The 11,086-nt window shown below is 33.3% G+C and overlaps 1 protein-coding gene across 7 annotated transcripts in view; it reads left to right on the top strand.

Annotated features, from left to right (window-relative positions):
* EPHA7 (EPH receptor A7) overlaps positions 1-11,086 on the top strand; it is a 179,353-nt gene that overhangs the window by 105,102 nt on the left and 63,165 nt on the right. The window lies entirely within an intron of this gene.

The following is an 11,086-nucleotide window of genomic DNA, read 5'->3' as shown; positions in this document are numbered from 1 at the left end:
CTTTTTGCAGTCAAATATGTTTATGCTACTTTATTAAATACTCATCCAAGCCTGAGATTCTTCATCTCTGCAGTTGTAATCACAGTAGTAATAAGGATGATTACTATGCTAGTTAAATAATACATAAATGATTAATGTTAGACAATATAATAAGAGTTGTGGTAATGGGTGTATTATATAGGATTTTTGCCATATAACACTTCTTAGAAGAAAAAAAGCAGTTTAGCCAAACTGAAACTTCTTGACATTTATTTTCTAATGTAATTTTGAGACAGCTATTGTTAAATAGAACTAATACCTTATAAAAACAAGGCAATTGAAATAAATGAATGAAGAGAAGGATAAGGAAGTTAATGAAACAGGAAAAAAACAGGAGAAAAGACTGTGGACTGTAAGACATAGAAGAATTGAAAACGAGAAGAAAGATGAAATGAGAGAAATTACAAAATATACCACAGGAGTAGAAAAGATAAAGGAGGAGAAAGAAGAGAAACATCATCTCTAAACTCATGATTCCTAATGAATTTGCTACCATCTTACATCTGTCTACCAGTTAGTGCTAGGCCATGGTACTGTTGCCCCAGATTTTTCTCCTTCCTAGCCTAAGACCACCTTCCTTAGTCTGGTCCTGTTTCTTAATCATCACCTCATTACAGGGTAAAGAAACTTCTGCTTGAGTCTTTATATTGCTTGTTCCATATCTTTTAAGAAAACTTAAGCTTAATGATTAATACTTATTTTATTTTTTTAAATCAGAAATCATATGAAAAATGCCTTGGACCTAATTTAACAATCTTTTTTTTTATTTAGTAATTGTTTTAAAAACAGAATGTATTTTATTCTGCTTAGTTATCCATATTTAATTTTGTTTGTATCTTTTTTATACCAAATAAGGATATTTTACTATATGAGATTCTTTTAAAACATTTATTGTTTCTGGCTATAAAAGCAGTAAGTGTTTCCTGAAGAAAATGGGAAATCCAGATATGCAAAATAGAAAGACAAGAAAGAAAATAATCACCAGCTATTAAAATTTTCCCAACTTTTCACCTATAGTCTATATTTCATCTTATATGCTACTTTTTCCTCAATACCACATAGCATCATTTTCTCATGAAATGAAATTTTTGAAAACATTACCACCAGTGTTTTTATAATATTAACATCTGAAGGATATTTAGATTGTCTCCAACTCTCTACCACTACAGACATACCTAGTTTTATTCTGTTTTGCAGATATTGCATTTTTTACTAATTGAAGGCTGTGGCAGTCCTGCATTGAGCTAGTCTATCAGCGTCAGTTTTCCAACAGCATGTGCTTACGTTGTGTCTCTGTGTCACAATTTATTTCATTTTTTTCATTATTATTATAATTTTCATAGTTATCTGTGATCAGAAATCTTTGATGTTACTACTGTAATTGTTTGGGAGCACCATAAGCCATGCCTGTACAAGACTATAAGATAGCAAACTTAATTGATAAATGCAGTGTGTGTTCCAACTGCTCCACCAACTATTTCCCTATCTCACTCCCTCTCCTTGGGCTTTCCTATTCCTTGAGACAGAACAATATTAAAATTAAGCCATTTAATAACTCTAAAGTGCTTCTAAGTGTTTAAGTGCAAGAAAGAGCTGCAGGTCTCTCACTTTAAATCAAAAGCTAGAAATAATTAAACTCAGTGAGGAAGGCATGTGGAAAGCTGAGACAGGCCGAAAGCTAAACCTCTTGCACCATACCATTAGCCAAGTTGTGAATTCAAAGGAAAAGTTCTTGAAAGAAATGAAAAGTGCTACTTCAGTGAATACACGAATGATAAGAGAGTGAAACAGCCTTATTGCTGATATGGAGAAAGTTTTAGTGGTCTAAGATCAGACCAGCCATAACATTTTCTTAGTCCGAAACCTAATCAAGAGCAAAGGCATAGGTCTTTTCAAGTTAATGAGGGTTAAGAGAGATGAGGAATCTCAGAAGGCAAGTTAGATGCTAGCAAGGGTAGGTTCATGAGAGTTAAAAAAAAAAAGGAGCCATCTCCATAACATGAAAGTGCAAGATGAACCAAGTATTGATATAGAAACTACAGCTAGCTATCTAAAAGGTCTAGCTAAGATAATTGATGAAGGTGACTACTCTAAAGAACAAATTTTCAGTGTAGATGAAACAGCCTTATATTGGAAAATGATGCCATCTAGAACTTGGTATCTGGAAAGGAGAAGTCAATGTCTGGATTCAGAGATTCAAGGGAGAGGCTGACTCTCTTTTTAAGGGCAAATGCACCTGGTGAATTGAAGTTGGAGATACTGCTCATTTAACATCCAGAAATCTTAGGGCCCTTAAATTATGTTAAATTTACTCTGTCTGTGTTCTATTAGTGTATCAATGAAGCCTTGATAACAGCACATATGTTTACAGCATGGCTTACTGAATGTTTTAAGCCCTCTGTTGAGACTTACTGCTTAGGGGGGGAAATGCCTTTTAATATATTACTGCTGATTGGCAATGCACCTGGTTACCCAAGAGCTCCGATGGAGATACAGGAGATTAATATTATTGTCATGCCTGCTAAAACGATATTTATTCTGCAGCCCATAGATTAAAGATTAATTTCACTTTCAAGTCTTTTTTAAGAAATACATTTCCTAAGACTATAGCTGCAATAGATAGTGATTCCTTTGATAGATCTGGGCAAGGTAAATTGAAAACTTTTCTGGAAAGGATTCACCATTCCGTATGCCATTAAGGACGTTCATGATTCATGGGAGGAGGTCAAATTTTCAACATCAGTAGGAGTTAGAAGAAGTTGATTCCAACCCATGTGGATGATGGTGAGGGGTTCAAGACTTCAGTGGAAGAAGTAACTGCAGATGTGGTGAAAATTGCAAGAGAACTAGAATTAGAAGTGGATGCTGAAGATGTGACTGAACTGCCACAATCTCAAGATAAAACTGCAATGGATGAGGAGCTGCTTCTTATGGTTGGGCAAAGAAGGTGGTTTCTTGAGAAGAAATATTGTCTTCATGAAGATTCTTTGAATATTGTTGAAATGACAAAGAAGGACTTAGAATATTACTTATATAAACTTAGCTGATAAAGCAGTGGCAAGGTTTGAGAAGATTGACTTTAATTTTGAAAGAACTTCTGCTGTGGGTAAATTGTTACCAAACAGCATCACAGGCCAGGCTCACGCCTGTAATCCCAGCACTTTGGGAGCCTGAGGCTGTTGGATCATGTCAGCCAGGAGTTCAAGACCAACCTGAGTAACATCGTGAGACGTTACAATCTCTGTAAAAAAAAAAAAAAAAAAAAACAACAGCTGGGCATGATGTACATGCTTGTAGTCCCAACTACTTGGGAGACTGAGGTGGGAGGATCACTTGAACCCAGGAGGTCAAGGTTGCAGTGAGCTGTGATCACACCACTGTAGCAAGACACTCAAAAAACAAAACAAACAAACAAAAAACACAGCATCACGTGCTACAGAGAAATGTTTCACAAAAGGAAGAGTCAACTGATGCAGCAAACATCACTGTTGTTTTAAGAAATTATGACAGTCACCCCAACCTTCAGCTACTACCTGATCATCCAGTAGCCATCAACATCAAGGCAAACCCCCTCATCAGCAAAAATATTATGACTCGCTAAAGGTTCAGAGGATTAGCAGTTTTTAGTAATGAAGTATTTTTTAATTAAGATTTTAGATATAATGCTGTTGCCACTTAATGGACTACAGTATAATGTAAACGTAACTTTTTTTTTTTTTTTTTTTTGGGATGGAGCCTCGCTCTGTTGCAGACTGCAGTGCAGTGGAGCGATCTCTGCTCACTGCAACCTCCATCCCCCGGGTTCAAGCAATTTTCTGCCTCAGCCTCCTGAGTAGCTGGGATTATAGGCGCCCGCCACCATGTCTGGCTAACTTTTGTATTTTTAATAGAGACGCAATTTCACCATCTTGGCCAGGCTGTTCTTGAACTCCAGACCTCATCATCCACACAACTTGGCCTCCCAAAGTGCTAGGATTACAGGCGTGAGCCACCACGCCCAGCCTTTGTTTTGTTTTTTAAGTTTTGTGAAACTATAAAGTGAAACATGTAAAAACATTGATGTCATCTGTTGAGGGATTTTTCCATTGCTTATTTTTATTTAATTTTCAGTGCTTATCACAATATAACTGAAAAATCACTTGTTGAGGGTGGCAGTACAACTTTCTCCATTGAAGTCATAATCAAAGTTTATGTGAACTTGACTCATGTCATAGGCCAAGTAATTTATTCCAAAACCTTTTAGCACCATGAAAATTAAGTTAATTTAAATAATTCATTTTTATTGAAGACTGTTCAAAAACATACCTCTTTTTAGTCTTATTCTTTTAAAATGTACTTGCTAGATGCCTGATAAAGCAATTAAACTGTCAAGAAATTAAGGACTGTGAACCAAATCTAAAATGACTAAAGTGATTAAAATCCACCTCTTAAAAATTAATTCTCCATGCTTCTGATCTCACTTTCTTTATTTGCCATTTTAAAAAGTCAAAATTAAAAAATGTTGTTTTCTGATATTAGAGCATTAACAGAATACTTAACAATATTGTTCATTTAATTGTGCAACTACTCATGGCCTTTAACATCAGAAGTTATGTTAATGCTTTTACTTGCTAGTCTCTGTGAATATTCATTTTGTTCTTCACATATGTTGATCTCAAGTATAGAACGTTTTATGATAAAATATTTTATAATGGCATATTTGAATGGGTATGAATTTATTTTCTTATACAATTATCTTGAATTATATAGGATCACAGTTTATGAAATTCAAAAAATAGATTTATTTCAATAGCATATGTAATAGAGATATTTTAATTAGCCTTATTGGGCAACAGATACTTTTTGCAACGTTTAATTAAAAATGAAAATGTCTTTATAAGTCATTATTTTATATCAAGTTTAGCTTTTTAATTATGATTATAAGTGCTGAATAAAAAATTGTGCCCAAAAATATTTTAGAACTTGGATGACTACAATAATTTCTTCATATCAGCATTTCATATGGTAAAATATATGTATAGAACATTTTGAAAGTAGCCTTCATAACATGAAGAATTTCAGAAATAAAGTCTTATTTATATGCTGCTTTTCAAAGAAAAGACGTCTCTGAAATGTATTTGTTAAAAGACGTTTGAGGCTGGGCGCGGTAGCTTACACCTGTAATCCCAGCACTTTGGGAGGCTGAGGCGGGCAGATCACCTGAAGTCAGGAGTTTGAGACCAGCCCCACAAACATGGTGAAACCCTGTCTCTACTAAATACAAAACAAATAGCTGGGCATGGTGACACATGCCTGTAATCCCAGCTACTCAGGAGGCTGAGGAAGGAGAATCGCTTGAACCCAGGAGGCGGAGGTTGCAGTGAGCGGAGATCGTGCCATTGCACTCCAGCCTGGGCGACAGAGCAAAACTCTGTAGTTTAAAAAAAAAAAAAAAAAAAGTTTGAATTATTTATAAGTAATTGTCAAACTAGTTGGGGCTTTTAAAATCTACACGTGGGTATTCAGCTAGCTATCTTAACTATATAGCTTAACGCCTATGAGCAGAGGTTAGAGCCCTAATCTAAAAGCTATTAGGAATGATACCTTTAAAAATGTGGTATTTATATAGGACTGGGAAATGTTGAACCTACATTTCTCTGCTGTGGATTCACTTAGTATGTTAGTATATTCCTAACTAGCTATTAACTCTTAACTATATAGTTGAATACCTATGTGTAGATTTTAAAAGTCCCAACTAGTGTGACAATTATTTATAAATAGTTCAAACATCTTTCAACAAATAAATTTCAAATATATCTTTTCTTTGAAAATAAACACATAAGTAAGATGTTGTTTCCTTTCTGTGTACATCTCAGAAAGGGATATACTAACATATTAAGTGAATCTTACAGCAGAGAAATTTAGGTCCAACATTTCCCAGTCCTACATACACACCACATGTTTAAAGATATCATTCCTAATGGCTTTTAGATCAAACTCTAAAAAAAGTAAATAAATAAAGCAGTGCTTCTAATTGTAACAGCAAAAAATAATAAGATATATTTTCCTTTGGTATATTGAAATCTATTCTACAGTAGCCAGAGCAGGTGTTGAAAAGCCTGTGTACTCCAATAATCAAACTACAGAGAAAAAATCCTAGTATCCCGAGCAAGAGGGGATGCTGACAGTTAGAGCCTGAGACAGTTTGAATTATCATGTAAGCATGTCACTCAAGAGTGATTAAACCTCAAAAGATTAAAAATGGTCAGCATCTCATGAGATACAAAGAATATGCTTTCTGTTTGGACAGTGTCAGTTTTCGGTGACTGATAATGGTTACTCTGGTATTGTTAGCTTTTTCTGCACACTACCATTTCTCCCAGCCTACACCCTGCACCAAGAGCACAGCAACTCAGGATCATATTCTCTCTTTATTCTGATAGTGATGACATCTGAACAAAAGTGCACAAATCCATATTCATCGGGAAAAAGTCTTGATATTTGAGAACTAAGAAGATATAGTTTACTACTTTCACTATTTTTGAGTAACCATAGAAGTTACTCTCATTATTACTAAATCTTCCTGGTTTCTCCCAAGCTCAACATATGAATGAGTAGTAGTACTATCCTCAAAATGAAGAGGACAGTACATGTTTATCCACTCAGTAGAGAATTAGAACATAAGCATAATGATTGGTCTATATGAATATGTAATATATGTGCATACATATTTTACCATATTTATTTTTTCCACTGTCTACTAACTACTTAATCTGAATGTCATAAAATTTAATCTGTATTAGTCAGCCTAAGGGGAGTGCAAATAAACTTGGCTCAAAATTGCATACTTTACAGTGTAAAACTTAGAAATTATTTTTTAGTTTTCATTGAATAGATTCAATCCTTAAAAACTGTCTATTTTGGGAAGAAAAAAGTGGGATTACATCCTTCTTTTTATTTTCCACAATACCTATTCTTTAAAGGATTGTGGAAATGGTTTAGCCCAGAGTAAGCTAGAAATCACTGCATAGGGGTTATTCAATATGTGTTATCAGTGTCGGAACAACTTTTACCTAAATACATTCAAAGCTTTCTTATCTTTCATTTATTTCTGTTAAATGATGTGGACAGTGTCTTTTAACTAGAATTTTGTATTTATGTTTGCTATCATGGTGAATTTTTTTTTCTTTTTGGTACCACATATTGTCACATTGGTTGATTTTCTAAAAAGATACAGAATATGTAACATTTGGTTGATGCAATAATTGGTATCATTATTTAAGTATTCTTTATAAAGAGATGCAGTTTAGATGGGTTTGATAATTTATAGACTGAATTTATTTTTATTAGCAGTTATGTTTAAGTCCTGTATTCAAATATTATATTATACTTCTTTTATGCAATAGTATTATATTGTGATTTAATGGAGATATGAGCAATTCTAAATGTGTCAATCCACTATGATATTTTCTGTTAAAATTAATTATAATTGCTACTAAAAGATAGAATTTATTTGATCCATCTTCATAAAGAGAGTTTTTTTCTCCTTCTAGAGGGAATTGATTTATTTCACATGATGACCAAAACTAAGCATTCTTACAATAGGTCATAATTCGATTCAAATTGTAGCATGGTGACAATAAAACTGAGGGATAATTGTCTGATGCTTTGGAAAGTTAATTCGATTATTTATATAGGATATGTATTATTTACATATTTCATGATAAATATTGATTTGAACTGCACATGGGATTTAGTTTAGAAATCAGGAAAAGCGAAAGCAACTGACTTAAACTGAACATTTTGTTAAACATTGGAATTTGTTTTACATTAAAATATATATTTAGTTCAGTATAACATAGTTTACATGAAAGATGACCTAGCTTTAGGTCTTTGTTTTACTCTGAGTCCTTTGATTTTGTCATTTTTAAGTCCATCATACTGTGCGATGCACACACATTTGTGGGATTGGCTAGTTCAAAAGAAATTATTTGCTTTAATTAATCCATTTGGATGTTTAAGAAATATATTCCTAAAACTTTTTAGTACTTTGTGCAAACATGATTCTTGACAAATTCCCTGAGGACTTTTTTTTATGTTTTCACCCCAACAGAAGCTAACATTATAGTACCCTTGTCATATTAAGTGAGATAAAATGTAAGCTTCTCAATATATTGTCCGGCCTATCAGCAAAATAAAAAGTCATTCAACTGGGATTTCGGGAGACTTTATAAAAGCAGAGAAAAATTATAGGCTGCTTACAAAATTCTGCAGTCAAATTATATTTTAAAAAATCCATCTAATAATAATAATAAAAGAAAAAAATAAAAAAAAATAAAAAAATAAAATAAAATAAAAACTCAAAAAAAAAAAAAATCCATCTAGAGTTAGAGACATGTTTGGACTAATTTAGTTCAAGTATGATTCTTGCATAAATGGTGATTTTCACACTGCCCTTTTTTATGTAAAAATATTAAGTATTTCTGCTTTTTAGACCAAAATAAATTATATTCCAATATTTTATTATGATATCTATTGTATAGATTGATTTATTTTAAAGCCAGGAGTTTCTAGGTAAGTACTGAATATCTCTTAATGAGAACAATAGTGACTGTATTAAATACTATTATATCTGTGTGAACATGCAGGATATATGACAACAAAGAAGAAACTTAAATTTTTTTTATTTTCTTCTGACAGATAAGTTTGCAAAGGTGGCTCTAGTAGAGGTATTGACAATAGCAAACAAAAAAATCTATTCCCATAGGTAATGAAATAAATTAATTACCTATGGTTTTCATTTACTAGGTAGTTTAGTCTATATTATTTTCACAGTAACTTCAATATGTCTAGTAAGTCTAAATAAACATTAAATTTTATTGAAGAATGAAAAGGAAAAGCACTCTCAGAATCACTAGTTGTTGGTAAATACATACTTTAATTGTATGTATTTTGCTTCTTTGGTTACCAGGAAATATTTCTTTCTCACATAGGCTCTTTAGGTTGGAATTGCCTGAGTGGCTTTTAATGTTTATAGAGGAAATGTAGGAGGAATGATTTATTTTAAAAAATGATTTATAACCCCTATAGGGATTCATAGTATTATTAAGAAATTTTAATTCACTGAATTCTGGATAGCAGAACTGCTTCAGCCTCTTACATTTTTTTTGGACTTTTACTTTCATAATTTCTCCTTTCACTAATACTATCTTTTACTTTTATTTTGGTCTTTTACTGTTCACCCTGCTTAATCAAATCTTTCCCCATCCTATAAGGTCTAACTCATGCTTTCCTTCCATGAACACTTTCAGTTGTGCATTGATTCCACATACATATATTTTGTACCAGGAAGTAATAGGGAAGCTATAGAAATAGTTGTGGACAAAAAAAAAAACACACATAAAAATTGCTAATATAAAAGCTTATAAAGTTTACATTCTAGTGAGGTGGGGCAGACAACAAAATAAATTAATAATCTACATTATATTTTAGAAGGTGATAAACAGGAATGGAAGTAGAAATGGGGTGGTGAGGCAGGGGTTGATTGACAATTTTAAGTAACAGTAAGAGGGTGATATTTCATAATGTAGAAGAGGAAAGGAAGCAAACCGTGTACATATCTAAGGAAAGAATCTTCCAAACAGAACACCATCTGTGAGCCATGAGGCTGAGGCATGTCTTTTGAGTTCTGGTAATGGTAAGGAAACCAATGTTGAAAAAGCAAGAGAAAGAGAGTAGGCAGTGAATTCATGTAAATACGCTCAGGAATTGGGCTATTGTACTGAGGCAAGTGAGAAGCCACTGAAGAATTTCAGCAGAGGAGTGACATAATCTAACTCTGGGTTGAAAGAATTCTCCTCCTATAAAACAATGGCCTTCATTAAGGCAATCATTTTTATCTAATTTCCCGGACTGACTTCTTACTTTCCTAACCTGATTATATGCTCCTTTTAGTCAAGGACATGAGATATAATCAATCTTTTTATATTCCCTACAGCATCTAGAATAAAGTAGGTGGTATAGTGGCACTCAGTAGAGAATTATTGATTTGGTTTGGGAGGCTGGAGCAGAACAGATAAAAAAAGCATTGCTGCCAGCATTGGCAGCTCCAGAAATCTTTTCTGCACAACTCTGTTAGTTTACCTTATAAATACAAACAGTCCAATAGAAGCTGCCTTCCTGTCTTCAATCTAGAACCGAGAATAAATCACAAATCATCAAGTGCATCTGTATTGTCTTTCAAGATCTGAGCAAGCATACAAATTTAGTAATTACTCATAACAGCCAGTCCATTCTAGAATGCCTACTATTCCTTTACAATTTGTTTTAGCAGATCCTGTGATTTAGTCAGAGAAATGTCCAATGTCCTCTTCGTTTGAGTGCAGTGAAGGCTGTCTTTAACAACAGATGCAAAAGCACCTTTCTCCTATTCATTTCTCAGACATTTATGTCTTGTAGCATGTGAGAAGCATATTAAGTGCTAGTCAGGTAATAGAAGAAAGGTTTCCACAGATAATGCTTGACAATTCAATCAAAGAAAAATCAGGGAAAAATTCATGGAGAAAGGTGGCTTACAGACGATAGGTGGAGTTCCTGTGGACATTCACAGAATAAAGAGCATTGCCTTGCTTTCCTTTTTCATACTTCAGAAATATAACTTCACCTTTCATTTTTATAGCATCATAAATCACCTATCTACTGATGAAATTAAATTTAAGACCTCCAGTAAAAGCTTAATTAATTTAATTTTAAAACGTAGAGCAGATACTATGCTGATCCATATCGTGTGTATGCCTTTGTCTTCATTTATTTCCATGTTGTTTCTTAGAAATGAACGTATGGTAACATGTACTACTTAAGGTAATATGTATGCTAGATCTAAAAATGCAGCCATTAACAAACATTCCCATCTCTACATCCAGCTTGATTTTTTTTTCTCTTTAGCACTTCTTACTATTAACAGAGCACATATTTTATTTATTTGCCTTATTTTCTATCTACCCTTTTCCCACCCCTATTAGAATGCAAGCTTCTTAGACTCCTCTGGAAAGAGACTGAAACAGGCAAA

The sequence above is a fragment of the Pongo abelii genome, chromosome 5 (genome assembly GCF_028885655.2).
Source record: "Pongo abelii isolate AG06213 chromosome 5, NHGRI_mPonAbe1-v2.0_pri, whole genome shotgun sequence".
Classification (NCBI taxonomy): domain Eukaryota; kingdom Metazoa; phylum Chordata; class Mammalia; order Primates; family Hominidae; genus Pongo; species Pongo abelii.
Note: the sequence above shows the minus strand (reverse complement) of the source record. Positions and strands in the feature narration are given on the sequence as shown.